The sequence below is a fragment of the Peromyscus eremicus genome, chromosome 2 (genome assembly GCF_949786415.1).
Source record: "Peromyscus eremicus chromosome 2, PerEre_H2_v1, whole genome shotgun sequence".
NCBI lineage: Eukaryota > Metazoa > Chordata > Mammalia > Rodentia > Cricetidae > Peromyscus > Peromyscus eremicus.
This window is the reverse complement of record NC_081417.1, coordinates 9,355,951-9,371,007: the sequence shown is the minus strand read 5'-3', so window position 1 is coordinate 9,371,007 and position 15,057 is coordinate 9,355,951. Positions and strand designations below refer to the sequence as shown.

Sequence of the window (15,057 nt, the reverse complement as noted above, 5' to 3'; positions counted from 1 at the left end):
TGTGGATAGAGGTAGAATGCTTTTTTCTAAAATCCCCTGAGAAAAGAAGGATCTGAGGGCACCAATGAAACCACCTCAGAGAGCAGAGACTGAGAGGCACCATCAGGGATCCCCATAGGGTCGGGAACCCCTTCCCCAGGCACAGGCTAGGCAGGTCTGCTGGAGCAGAGGCCACGGCGGCAGTGACAGCAGCAATGGGGTCATTGCTCAGGCTAGCTACTACTCTTGGGTAGGATGCTCATCAGCCTCCCCTCTCAAGAGGCAAGGAGCCCTGGGACAGCAGGGTCCTCAGAGTAAGGTCTAGAAGGATGGAGAGCAGGCAAGCAGGGAAGGAGGGAGGGAGAGGGCAACAGGGAGACTGCAGGAAGAAAGCAAGCAGACACCAGCCATCAGCATCCCAAAATTCAGACAGAACTGGCCTTGCTTCATTCAAATACATACATCCTCCCAGGGAAGTGACTTTCTTTACAGTTCTGTTTCACAGGGCTACTAGAAGCAACTCTGAAAGTCTTCATGCCCTCAGGATTTTAGCAAATGGGATCTCATTCACTCAGTCCCCTAGAAGCATTTTCAGCTCCGTTCTCATTTACACTGTACATGTCCAATGCTGGCATACAGACAAAGAAAGGTTTCAGATGGAGCTGCTTGCTAATGTGTGAGACTCATCGTGAACTACATAATTATACACCCTTTTCTTTAAAATTCTCATGTATGTCTTTGTGGTGTTGTGTGTGTGTGTGTGTGTGTGTGTGTGTGTGTGTGTGTGTGTGTTGCTAGGGATGGAGCCCAGTGCCTTGTGCATGCTGAGCACAAATTCTACTCCTGAGCTCCACCCCAGCTCTATACAACATTTGTCTGCCTGGAAATGTCATTCATTTCAACTGCACACAAAGCAAATGCTATGAAATGAGTGCTGAGGAAATTCTCTAATGCAATAGATTTAACTATGTTTTTAGTTCAAAGGACAAGGAAAAGAAAGCCAAAATTTAAGTAAGATGCATTTAATTTATGTACAGTGTATGTGTATTGTTTAATTTCAGGTTGCTTTGCTCCTTAAAGTTTGGGAAAAGAACATAAAGGTGATATATTTCAGAACATTTCATATTTAATAAGAAGAAACTATCTGGAAAGAGAACAAATAATTATGTATATTTAATTGCTTTTAAACTTATACAAACCCAAGACTATACTGTCCTTTATACTTAGATAGTATGGTAGGAATAGAAGGATGTAGGAATATATAACATTAACTTTTCACTCCACTTGCCAATCACACCAAAGCTTTTATGAATGAAGCTTTGTGATCAAAGCGGAGGCAATTATTTAATGAACTAACAAAGATTACTGAACTTGTAGCACTTCTTCCCTCCTACTGCTGGGCTCTCATCAGCATTTGGGGTCATGGCATGTGTCCGACTACAAACACATCATCACAGCACTATTACCATGTTATCACTGTCACTGAGGGCTCCCTCTCATGAGGTATGCACTGTGTGCCTGGAATACTGTATTTTGTATAAACCAACTAATCCAGTACTTGCAGAGTCCCGAGAAAGAAGTGCTACCATCTGCATCCTGCAGAAGAGCAGAGCGTCAAGAACTGTGCACACGTCCAGGTTGTGTCTACATGTGAAATGTGTCCATGTTTCACACATACCTTGTATATATGGACAGAAGGTCATCTTAGAGGGCACTTTGGCGCTCCTGTATTTTTACTGTGACATAGCACAGTAACAGAAAAAAAAATCTTCGTCTTGGGACTGTCATGTCAGGTCTCAGGGTCAGTGGAAATGTTCACACATTAATTGGCTGGGGAGTGGTACTGCTGCTACTGTGTTTACCATGTGTAATTCTGATTCTCACAGGCCTAACTGTGACGATTAAATACAAACAGAAAGTAGGTTCAGGTAACTCAGAAAAGGCTGCTGCAGGCAAACGCCCAAGTCAGTACACAGAGGGCAGGAGGGCAGGCCAATGGCGATGATGAAAGGAGTGTGGATACTGGAACAGCTGCGGCCCAGTGGTTAGACCATCACCAGAAGCCCTGGGAAAGAGACGGGGCACCACTTTGAGATGTGTTTTCCCCAGCCCCTCTCATGCCACCCGACTGCTAGAGGTGTGCCCCGATCACTGGCTGGTCCCTCAAGGCCTCCACACATGTGCTGAATGAATACAGAATCAGGAGGAAGCGAACAGGAGGCAGGAGTGAGTGAGGGGAAAAAAGGAAGGGAAAGGAGAGGAAACCGGAAAAACAAAGGGATGCAAAGATTCTGTATAACACATGAAAGAAATGCATTTACTATGGGTCGATTTATATGTGAGCTTAAAATATGATTACCCTTTATTTCCCTTCCAGGCCATGGAGTCCTGGCAGCTTTCAATTCAAGACTTAGAAAAAAATAGGAATGATGTTCTCAGTGTCCAGCTTGGGGATTTCTGCAAGAAAATAGACATAGACTACTAAATGTTCTGATGGACAAGAACAGGGGATTTCAAAGACCATTAAGACAAAATCAGTTTCAGTGGATAACATAAGGGACTGCATTTCCTAAAACTCTGAGGGGAAAGATGGGTGGCAGACCTACTCCGAGCGAATGTACCAGGCTTTACATTGGCTGAAGAAAACAACAAAATCAACACCTGAGTGGGTTTGCTCTGTGCCCTCAACCAGCCACAAGTGACCTGAGACTCATCCTGGGTTTCACATGCCCCCAAATGCAGCATCCCTTGTAGTACCCACCAGGGCTCCAGCTCATAGGGCTGGGTGCAGCAGGAAGGGGCTGCTGACACACCACAGCAGAACCGGGCAAAGGAAACAGAACTAGTACTTTTAGAAATCAGTTCTTGTTATAAAGGAAGTGAACAGTGTATGTGTTTTAGCTTTCCCTGTGCTCCAAATGAAACACAGACCTGGACTCAAAACAAGAGTGTTCCTATACGTCATAGAAGGTGGCCAGGCCTTGGGTTAGGCCATGTCAGATTATGAGCACACAATACTTCACTTTCAGGAAGGAAAAATTAACTTTGACTGGACATGTGGCTGGCCCTAACCAACATGCCGCATTTTTAAAAGCTGATGGGAAACTGAGGCTCCCTGAGGGAAGTCGGTCAGCAAATCTCTTGTATGTGTGACTGCTGTCACTGTATTTGGGGATAGCTGCATGAATCATCAAAGCAATGTTTATCCAGACATCTGGCAACTCAGAAGATTCAGTGCTGGAAATTTTAACTCTCTGTTCTTCATACATCTGTTTTTGTCAGATAGCAAAGGACTGCATCTTTGCTTGAAAGTGGAGATACTCGGCAGGGAAGGAAAGTTCTGGATGCATAGGTGCCTTCTTCATTGAGAGCCACTATCCATGCATGGATAGAAGAATAACTGGTAACTAAGGAATTACTTGCAATTGGAACTGATGACAGTTAAGGGCCACATGACTTGGGGTCTTTGCCAGATTCCCAACCATCACATGTCCCTTTCTGGAATGATGTATGATGAATGATAATAAAGTTTATTAGTAAGCCTGCACATGTTGACCCAGATTTTATATGGCTTTAAGAACTGCACAAAAAGCCTGAAAATAACTTTAGTAACAACTAAGAGTGATGCACCCCCCACACGGTCGCCTACAAATAGTCTGCTTCTGTTGGATCACTCAGTGATGCTCAGCAATAGCATGAAGTAGAACTTAGCACTAGACTGAATAAATGAAGGCTCAACTTCAACATTTCTCTTTGGTTCATTTGGTGCATGAATTTTAATGACATTATTTTATATGGGATTCCAGGGATTCAAATCAATAAAAATCATTTACTTTTAAAATTATTTTAAAGTACTTTTAATCTACAGGATGTTTGAGCCCAATTTAATTGGTTGTGACTCAGAATAAAATAAATGGTTTTGTACTATGCTGTTTTGTAACCAGTGGGGTTTTTTTTTTTTTTATTTTGGTTAAAATTTCTTTTTCAGCTTTATGACTACTCTTGCCTACTTTCATACTTTTGAAGAGAGAAAAATGAAGAGCTAAATTCTGTTATGATTCAGAGATTTTAGAGCCACACAATTATGGCTGAGATGGAAGAACACAAGAAAGCCAGTAGCAGTTTATCTTCAGAGTTGCCATGTGAAATCAAAGCCATCCTACTAAAACAATTAACATCATAGACGCCTGAACCTCAGAGGCCTATGGTTGTGTGCACAGTTGATCCATTTTTACTAAGGAGATGAATCCCCAGAGTGGTTATATGCCTGCTCCAAAGTCACACAGCACACCTCTGATCTCAGGTCTCCTACATGCTAATATGATTCTCTATTATTTCACAGTTGATCCTTAATTTCCACAAATCTCTGGAGAGCTTATAATTGTATCTATTATAGTATAAAATAAAAATATTCTATGGTATTAATATAAAATAATTAATATAAAATATTAATACCACTTCATAGAGCAACTTGACCACTAGAGCATAATCTACATTTTGTTCTACTGTTCACACTAGCTGGCATGCTGAAGACCCATGGGAAACTGAAGTAAAATGTGGGATATTCTAAACTTGAGTAATCCAAAACTACAATTTCTCTCTTGTTCCTAGTCAGATCATAATGATAGGGTTTGCTAAAATACAGTTTCAAGTGATTTTATGGCCATCTCTCAAGCAAACTCAAAGTGTACACAAGCAACGTGTAAAGTAAGAATTTGAGGGCTATTCAAATTAAGATTTTATATTCTCTAAAACTCCAGAACTGCTCAGTTTGCTCAGACCAGCAGTTGTCTGTTGACTCCCACTATTTAGTCAGTCAGTACTGGGTGCACGTGATCCAAAAAGCCTGAGGCAATGACCAGCTTACTTCAGACCAATGAACACATTGCTGCAGGATGGCCTTCTCTGTGGCCTGGAGGTTCCAATGGGATGCGTGTGTGTGTGGGAGGGGGGGGGGGTAGCAAATCCACTGGTGATCATTTGTCTAAAGGGTATGAATTGACACACACAAATAAGTAAAGAGTGTGTGCAAGGATGACTTATCTAAGTCAGCCAGAGGTGATTTAAAAGTATATGGAAGATGCCTATAGGTTCTTTGAAAATGCCATTTTATAAGAGGGACTTGAATATCCACAGACTTTTGCAAATGAAGGTTGTCTGGGAACCAGTCTTTTGCAGATACCAACATACAATGGTAGCTGACACGTGACAGAGAGCAAATAGTCCAGGAAAGAAAGCATCCATTAAGAAGGATTTATTTCCTGAAACCGGGAAGCAATTAAGTACAGCCAGCCCTATGTAGTCATTGATTCTTATCTTTGAATTTAACCAACAGTTCTTAGAAAACATTTGGAGGAACAATTTCAACTTCACTGAAAATGTACAGAATTTTTTATTATCACTCCTGAACAAGGTAATGTAACAACTATTTATACAGCATCTACACTGTATCCATTATCTAAGTCAGCCAGAGGTGATTTAAAAGTATATGGAAGATGCCTATAGGTTCTTTGAAAATGCCATTTTATAAGAGGGACTTGAATATCCACAGACTTTTGCAAATGAAGGTTGTCTGGGAACCAGTCTTTTGCAGATACCAACATACAATGGTAGCTTTCTTATATTTTTTCATATAAACTCAAAATTGTTATAAAAATCTCATTGTCAAGTAACCATACTAAGGAAGAAGCAATAGAATCTTGATTTCAACAGTTTGTCAACAAAGAAGAGTACCACGTAAGCATACAAAGAAATTGTCAGCATAATTAAAAAGCAGTTTAAGAAATCCTTAGTGAGGTCCCTGACACAGCTACTAGAACAGTTAAACAACATCTAAAAAAGGAATTGTGGTAGAGAATTCAGAATGATACAAGCACTCTAAAACACAATTTGGCAGGTTTTGGTTTTTTTTTCTACGGCAGAGAACACATTTGTTTAACTTAATAATTCTCTTTCTAGGTATGAGGAATGAAAACCCCAGCTTCCACACAAAGATTGACACAGGAATGTTCACAGTAGCCTTACTCATCAGAGCCCCAAACCTGAAATAATCCAGATATCCATCAGCTGGTAAATGGATAAACAAATTATTATGTGGAAAATACTACTCAGGAAAAAGAAAAACAGTTGAAGCATATGACAATGTAAAGGAATTGAGAAATAATATACCATATCTGTCAGATAAAACTACTAAAGGTCTGGTCCCACTTACTTAAAATTCTGGAGAAGGCAAAATTCCATCAATAGACATCAGATCAAGGACTGCCAGGACTGGAGGGGATGGGCGGGGCCAACTACAAAGAGGTAGGAGACGTGTCAGATGATAGAAACACAGACCACAGCTGAAATAGTGGCTATTGTACATATCTGTGGAACTCCTAAACTGTATACTAGAAGTCAGTAAGTCTGACTCTATATACATTAATTGTATATACACTGTACCTTAAATACATTGTACCTTACATACCACCATCAATTAACCTAAAAATCCTTAACTTCATCTGTAAGACATAGAAACTCTTCATGGGATGATTCTCCAGATCCCCAAAAACCTAAGAAGAATCATAGAAACCTGCAGTGGTTACATGCCACAAAGAAAGCATTCCATTGTTCTACAACTTCCACTGGGCTGTAGTCTTGCTAATAGATTTCTAAGGTATTAGCCTAGTAATATTTAATCTATAACCAATCTTTTCATTGTAAAAGGATAGACTTCTACAATTTGATAGTTTGTGGATGGTAAAATATGGAGACATGTTGGGGGATATTTGATCATACTGTGAACCCCGAGCTAACGTTTGCGTTAATTAAGTAAGATTAACCTTGGGTTAGGAGGCTGAGTTAGCATAGTAGTCATAGAGCATCAGAGGGCATCTGCAAGAGATAGAGAGACACATTGGAAGTGGAGGAATTTTGAGTGGCAAGGCTTTTTTGTTTTGGGGGAGTGGAATGTCAGGCTTTCAGCAACACCAACAAGGAGAGGAGGTCAGCTAGTTGTTATTCAACCTCTCTGAGCTAGCAAGTTTTTCCCCCAGCCTTTGAATCTCAAGTCTTATTTATAAATAGAACAATGGAGATTTAGTTAAAGCTACCTTTAGCGGCAGTAACAGAGCTGCTGCCTGTAGAAACAGAATTCCCACCAGGCTTTGGCCTAACTCCGGTAACTCCGGTAACTCCGGTAACTGTGGGGTTGCAACTGCTGGCTGAAAAAGCAGTATATTGAGGCGCAGCCACTGTGCTGAAGATAAAACAACAGAGACAGAAGATGGTAAAACCAACTGTGGAAACTTGAAACTCTTCTTGAAATACTTGAATAAATACTTCTCAAGGGGCTTCTATGTATTGGTCCCTATCTAGAGAGAAACAGACATTAAGATTAGGCAAAGAAAAGCCATCACTCACACGAAGTCCACCATACCAAAAATGCAATGTCTTCTATGGTAGAAGTTACATATTTCTGTAGGTGCAAAAGGCCTACTGTCTCTTGAGATAATGACTGCACTGTAATTACAGCATAAATACCAGAGTAACTACAGGCTGTACTGTCAGAAGTAAAACGCTCAGTATAAAGTGAGTTCTACTGTGCTGTGTGAACTGGTCAGCCCAAATAGGGTACTGGTGTGCCTAGGGTGGACTCACAAGCTTCCTTCTAAAATGCATCTTAAGACCTCTTGATCTTTTACGGTAATAACAATGACCCTCCACTACTAAAGTCTAAAAACGGTGCATGAAACAAAAGTGACCCAGTCCCTACCAAACTAGTAAGAGTGAAAGGTAGTACCAGATCTTGGCAAAGGGAGACGCGGGCAGACAGAAAGGTATGGTAATTTGAATGAGAATGGCCCCCATAGGGTCATCTATTTGAATACTTGGTGTCATTGTTTGGGGGAAAGATTAGGAGGTGTGGCCTTGTTGGAGGAGGTGCATCACTGGAGGTGGGCTTTGAGGCTTCAGAAGCCCATACCAGGCTAAGTCTCTTCACTCTTTACGTCCAACTTGAAGATAAGATGTAATCTCTGCTCCAGTACCATGCCTGCCTGCCACCATGCTCCCTGACATGATGGTCTCTGAAACTATAAGTGGCCCCCCAAATTAAATCCTTTCCTTTGTAAGTTGCCTTGACTGTGTCTCTTCATAGGAATAGAAATTTAACTAAGACAAACGGAGGCCTAGAAATATTTAAATCAACTGCCAAAGTTCATTGACATGAAAATGGAGCTATGTTCTGAGCATGGAGGGACAGAAAGCATTCTGAGTGGCAGAAGTTATAGAGAAGCACTGTGACTCAAGGCAAGCACATTCTAGTAACTGAACAGCCTAAGGTTTGAACAGGCTGCCTTGTAAAGCAAGGAGATCTGGAGGCAGCAATGAACTCTGTCCTAATATTTAACAGATATTCCTCCTGGATCAGTATCACTACCTCACAATCTGTTTCCCAAAACTCAGGCTTTCAACCTGATCAACAAAACTGATCATTCCCATATCCTGCTGTGCTCACACCCTCCATGTTCTGTCAAATCCTCTGTCCCAGACTCGCCTGCTGCAGACAGCAGCACCCTCTCCATCAACTCTTTCACAGCTACTCAAATGTAGGATGGTGGCAGACAAGGCTTTTAGGGATGAGCCTCCTCAGCCATTGTCCCTCATGTGGCTGGGTCCCAGATACTCAAGAACCATGAGCAGAAGTCCCCAGCTGGTCATGCTTTTTCCTTTATCATGCATTCTGTCCGCTATCCGAATACCTCTCCTACATCCTGTCATGTCCGGAATCTTCAGCCCATTCAACCTTCTCTCAGATCACCCTGCTTTTGAGTGCATTTCCCTGGCCTCTCTAAGCTTTATTTCTAAGCTTCTTGCTATTCTCGGGCACCTTGCTAGGTTCCATGAAGACATCGAGTCCAGGTAAAACCAGCTACTGTTGTAACTCCACACTAGGCCATAAACCCATCCTGGTTATCTCAGCCCCTAGGATAGAACCCAGGAAGTGAGACCTCTCATGCTTGTGAAAGAGTAAGGGCTCCCAAGACAACAGTTATCTGCACAAGTGGCATGTCTCATCTTATCCATTCAGTGCTGAACCAGCTTGGGTTATGTGACAGTTTTGGAAATCCAAGCAAATATCATTTTGAAGCTATTAAAAGTGGAAGGTGGGCAACTCTCAAAAAAAAAGGCCTCCTTTAATTGGGACACAGGGAAATAGCCAAAATGATGACCCAAAGAACATTTCTAAACATTCTTAAATTAAAATTCTATTAAATTCACACATAAACACGTGAATTTAAATCTTGTCTCTATAGCACGGTGTGACTTAAGCAACTCATTTTCCCTCTAAAGACCCATCTCCATATCTGTAACATGAGAACAATAAAATCCTTACCTAAAAGGGTCCTATCAGTATCAAATGTCTAAGAGTTAGCAAATGATCCACAGGGCTCTGTCTACTCAGTGCTGGTTGGCTGTGCAGCAGCATCCCTGACACAGGCAGAACCAGGTCACATCCTGGCTACTACTGTTACTGATGGACTGAGAGTCTCCCTGGGCAGTTGGCTTCTGCATCAACAAATGGAAACCGTTCTTATTCTAGATGAAAGTATTGTGACAAAATATGTAAAAATGCTAGGCATAAAGGAGGCATGCAACAGAATGGTTTTGTTGTTGTTGTTTGTTGTTTTGTTTTTTCTAATTCTACTCCTTTCTAGACCAATGATTTCTGGGCAACCTGAAAACTTTTCATCCAAAAAAGACTACACAATTATTGATAGTTTGAAAGTCAAACCAAAATGATGGGGTGGTGGTACATGCCTTTAATCCCAGCACTTGGGAGGCAGAAGCAGGCAGAGTTCAAGGCCAACTAGGTCTACAGAGCAAGTTCTAGGACAGCCAGAGTTACACAAAGAAACCCTGTCTTGAAGAAGAAAAAAAAAAGACTGTGAGCACCTCACACCAATGTTCTTCTCATGGGACAGGTGCCTTGAAGAAGCCATTTGTTTCCTGGAGATTAATTTATATGGACTAAGCTGAAAAAGAGTTCCATAAATATAGAATTTTACAGAAAAGAAAGAGCACACTAAAAGTTTCATTAAATAAACTCAAATTAAATTCATCTAGCAAATCATTCATATTTGTGAATTCTCTATAAACAGCACTTAGCAACCACAGTCAAAGAAATGTTATATTCATGGTAACAATATCTAAAGAACAACTTGATGGAAAAAAATCTATGTAACTTGCTTCAATGCCAGTATCACACATCTTTTGAGGATAAACATGTACCCACCTGCAAATTAAGAATAGAAGCATCCAGTTGTAAAGAACACCCCTTTACCAAAAGAGCACTATATATCTCAGATGTTCACTTCTCACACTCCTATAAATGGTATGTCTCATCACACTAACACACGATCTTAAACCTAGCACATTATTAGCTGTGTATTATTCAATCACTAATCATGTCATTCTCCAGGGTTCCAATGACTAGGAGTCAGAACCTCAAAGAAACTCAGAAAAGATTACAGAAATTATGAACCAAATCTAGACTTTAATAGTTCCCAACCAAATGGCCAGAAGTGTCAGGAGGTCTATTATTTATTCTAGATACACAAATATAAACAAGGGCCTCGGGAACAGTCTTAGGAGAGGGGAAACAGGCTGGAAAAGACAGTGAAGCCCCCTTACTTTAAATGTTTTCATTTATGATATTTCCTAAATCCCAAATACTTCAAGAGGTATTTTTGTTATGGTCATGTTAGTCCTTCCACTTACTTGTCCAGTAAAAAATGTGCTTTGTAGTTGTTAAATTCTCATGTGTAAAATCCCTTTTTAACTTATGGAAAATATTTCTTTGAAGAAAAACACAGGGGTGATGAAACCCCAACCATCTAAGACAGAAAGAATTGATCTTACCTTGATGGTGACTTTTAAAGTATTATTTTTAAATGACTAGCTATTAAATTAGTCACTGTGTTGCTTGAAAAATAAAAATTATAGAATATTATTTAAGTCACCCTCGGATATAATGCCAAGAAACTGTGTCAACACATTTCTGCTTCCTATTATTATACTCTGGCAATTTTCCACCCTTTGCAAGCATCTCCAAACAACTAAGAGGTAACTTCAATAAAATGCAAGTCCTTCTTTTTTCCTTAAAAAGTCCAGGCTAAGATACTCTAGTCAAATCAGTGAGCTTCAGGTAAGAGATCCTGTCTCAAAAGATAATACAGACAGACAGCAAGCATGTATAGGCCTGTGGACAAGCACTAGAATTCGAACACACACACACACACACACACACACACACACACACACACACACACAGATTTTGAACTTGAACTACAGCTCAGTAGCAGACTGCTGGTCTATTGTGCAAAGCCCTTTGTTCTATCCCAATACTATAAAAAAAAAGAAAGAAAGAAAGAAAGAAAGAAAGAAAGAAAGAAAGAAAGAAAGAAAGAAAGAAAGAAAGAAAGAAAGAAAAGCCTCTACAATATATCTAACCCGGGGTTCAGGACACAATGTCTAAGCTTGCTGAAAGACAACAGGCTCCAATGAGCATCACTTCCAAGGACACGGCTTTCCACAAACCTCTGTTCCTTGAGAGATAATCACTAACAACCCACCAACTCGGCTCTCTCCTCTATGCTAGATATATAATTGGAGCCTCTTCAAGTGCTTTTCTGAGCAGGTGGCACTAATTCCAAGCCAAAAAAAATACCCTACTCTTGGTTTTCCCGAAGATCCTAAGATCCATTCATCTCCTTCAGAAGCAAGGGTAAAAAGACGCCAATATCAACACCGGTATGTTCTGCTATCCTACAAAATTAAATATAGCATTAGCAAAATAAAATATAATCTATTGGGCACAACTTTTCTACTAAGGCTTCAGCAGGTTTTATTGAAACATGTTTTTATATTATATATTTTTAAATTAAATAAAATATGCATAACATTAAATTTACCATCTTAATCATCTTAATCATACCACTGGGTGATGAAATCCACTCACTGCGCTATGCACCATTACCAGCATCCATTTCCAGAACTATTTTCCTCTTAAAAACCTATGCTCTGCTCATTAAGCAATTCTGTATTCTTCCCTTCCCAGTCTGGTCCATGTCTGTTTTCCTTCTCAACTGACTATACTTGATACTTGGTTCAAATAGGATCATGTAACACTGTCATCTTATAGTCAGCTTCTTTTAAGTTGCATAATGTCCCCCATGGTTCAGCCATGCTGCAGTGTGTTTCACAGGACATTTCTCACTTCTTATACCAGAACATTCAGCCTTCATAACCAAGACAGAAGGCCAGATGCTTCTCAACAGTAAACGCTTGTGAATGGACAGGCGAAGTACCAAGTATTTTGTGAACCAAAGCAAGGGCCTCCCTGCATGGCCAGGATCTAGAGACAGCACTCCAGCCTCAGAATGCTATTCACTGGCACATGCCAGAGCCTTGCAATGAAGATCTGCAAGAGGAGTGTGTTAGCTCAGCCACAGGGTATGCCTATAAAATAAGATAGGAGGTTTGACTCTGGTTCAACTTCGGATAATTAATGTTTGCTTCATTCTGTCCTCAGGACTCCAAAGAAATCAATGTCAGCAAAAACGACTAGGCAGGAAAATTGAGACTATGCAAACTAATGCCTCCACAATATATACTTCAAACCCATGCCCCCATCAAATTAATGGCAACTTTGCTACCTTAATAGTAAAACAGGTTAAGAATCTCATACCCAAAGGACTGAATCCATAAGGAGTCTTCTTAGGGACAGAATCCATATTCAAATACAAAATTCACTCTGTGTCTTACGTTCCCTAAAAAATGTTTCATAAAGTTAACCTTTGAATTCTGTCATGTCCACCATGCTGCACTCTCAAATCAACATAGGTCTTAGGAAAAATATTACTGGTTAGCCAATAAGTAACTGGTTGAAAAAGGTTAGGGCTTACAGCTTAGTGGTCAAAAGTACTTATTGGTCATCAAACAATCCCGGAATGGAAGTTCCCTTCTTTTCAGAGTTTTCCTCCATATCAAATAACAATATATTTACTATCACGGACAGAATAGTTAGAATAGTAACAATTATATTTTATTTCCTAGTGGTAACAATGTTATGAATTAGTTTTACACAAGGATCTTCAACTTTCTAATTCCCTACATACCACATGAAAACCACTTTTTCTATTCCTTGCTTCTTCTCTGACACTACAAAACTGAACTGCTCACAATCCCAGGTGCCATGCTATTTAAGACCTTAGTCCTTGGATTTGATATGTCCTATCTGCTCATCTAGCTGTCAATCAACTTGCTTTAACAAGCAACTGATGTGGGCTCTCATATGATCTCCAGGACAGCTCTCCTAAACACATTATCTTCCTTGCCCTGAGCTGTGTCTCCTCTCTAGAGAACACAGAGGCTCTCTGGAGCACTTCCTGGCACAAGGAATCCCCTTAGGACAGGCTTGACGAACAGCCAGAGTTAGGCAGTTTAACCATTCTGGGACATAATGAAAGACACACGCACAGGCTCACCCCTGGTCAAAAATTTGACCTATAATCCACAGATCAAACAGTGCCAGGAATGGGGGAAGGGCCTAAGCTTGTTCCTCACCACCACTGACACCAGCTCTCTAGCCACCTTTCTGGGCCACTCCACCTGTACCAGCAACCTCAGGAACACCTTGATTGAAGCCCGGTAGGAAACAGTCTGAATCCCAGAGCAGAGTTCCAGAGTCCCCATTGACATGCAAAGGGGAATATAGGTCATTTCTACTGCTAAGCTTTGAGGACACCGTTATGCAATAAGACATAATAAAGCTTTTACTTCAACTTCTACCTTTCTTTCTTCCCAGTAAAATCTTTTATCTGAAAGAATCTATTTCCCAGATTACAAAAATAACTAAACCTCATCAAAACGGCATTGGGACTGTTCTACCTCCTTGCAGCCATACTCACCAAAGACAAGTCAGCCTTCTCAAATGCTAGCTCTGATTATACGATACCCTACTTGGTTTTGTTGAGCATGGCAGTCAGATTAAATGGGTCAACTACATAATTAAACCATAAAAACGGAATGGGTTTAATAATGTAACAATAAATAGTTCAATATTGTGGGGGTTACATTGGTTTCCAAATAAAACTAATTTTCATTGTAGAATACACATTCCATTAGATTTCTACTTGAAATCCTCATAATTTTGCAAAAGTTTTGATTTGGTCCACAGGGGACTTTTTTGATATAAGGAATTGAGACAGAGTTCAGAAATGATTACATATTTCCACATATTTAATTAAAATTTAATATTTTCTAAATCAACTTTTGCTGGAGTAAGAAAAAAATATTTCAATATGTAAATTTAACATCTATCTTAAAATAAAAAAGCATCTAAGCCTTTTGAAAATAAAAATATCAACTTGCAAACTAAAAAAATATTAAAATCTTAAGAAAAGGAAAGACTAGAGTTTCAGTGTAATGCCTTGATTTTTTTATGTTACATTTAAAAATACTTTATTAAAGTAGCGTATACTACAAGATATATTTTCTTTTAAAATGAAGAGTGAAGGTAGCTGGTTTACTTCTGGGTACCTAACATGCTCAGCAAATGACACCTCCAAAAGCAAATCATAACTGACCCAGTGTTTCAACTGTGAGAATCTACACAGATTAAGGCAAGTACAAAGTATCTCAGCAAAATCACGTGACTTACTAAGAAGAATGATTCTATCAAAGGTGAGGAACTTTGTTACCCAGTGTGGTGGGACAGACTGTCATTTCAACACTGGGGAGCCAAGGCAAGAGGACACAACTTACAAGCTCAGCTTAGGCTAAACAGAAGATTTCCTTCAAGCCTGGGCTACTGAGCAAGGCTCTGTCTCAAAAAAGTATATGCATGCATACAAACATACACATATGCACTCATGCCTAAGGAATATGGGCTGCATTGGAGGCTCTTGATGAGAAGGCTGAAGCATTCATCACGGGGCTCCAGTCCTGGCAGGGGCTCTGACTATCCCACAGGTCCTCTGTAATGTTTACATCCAGGCAACCACCTTTAGACCCCTCCTTCCGGCCTGGGATCTC

The 15,057-nt window shown here is 40.2% G+C and overlaps 1 protein-coding gene across 1 annotated transcript in view; it reads right to left on the bottom strand.

Moving 5' to 3' along the window:
* The window catches only part of Fam110b (family with sequence similarity 110 member B), a 132,746-nt gene that overhangs the window by 102,299 nt on the left and 15,390 nt on the right, over nt 1–15,057 (bottom strand). The window lies entirely within an intron of this gene.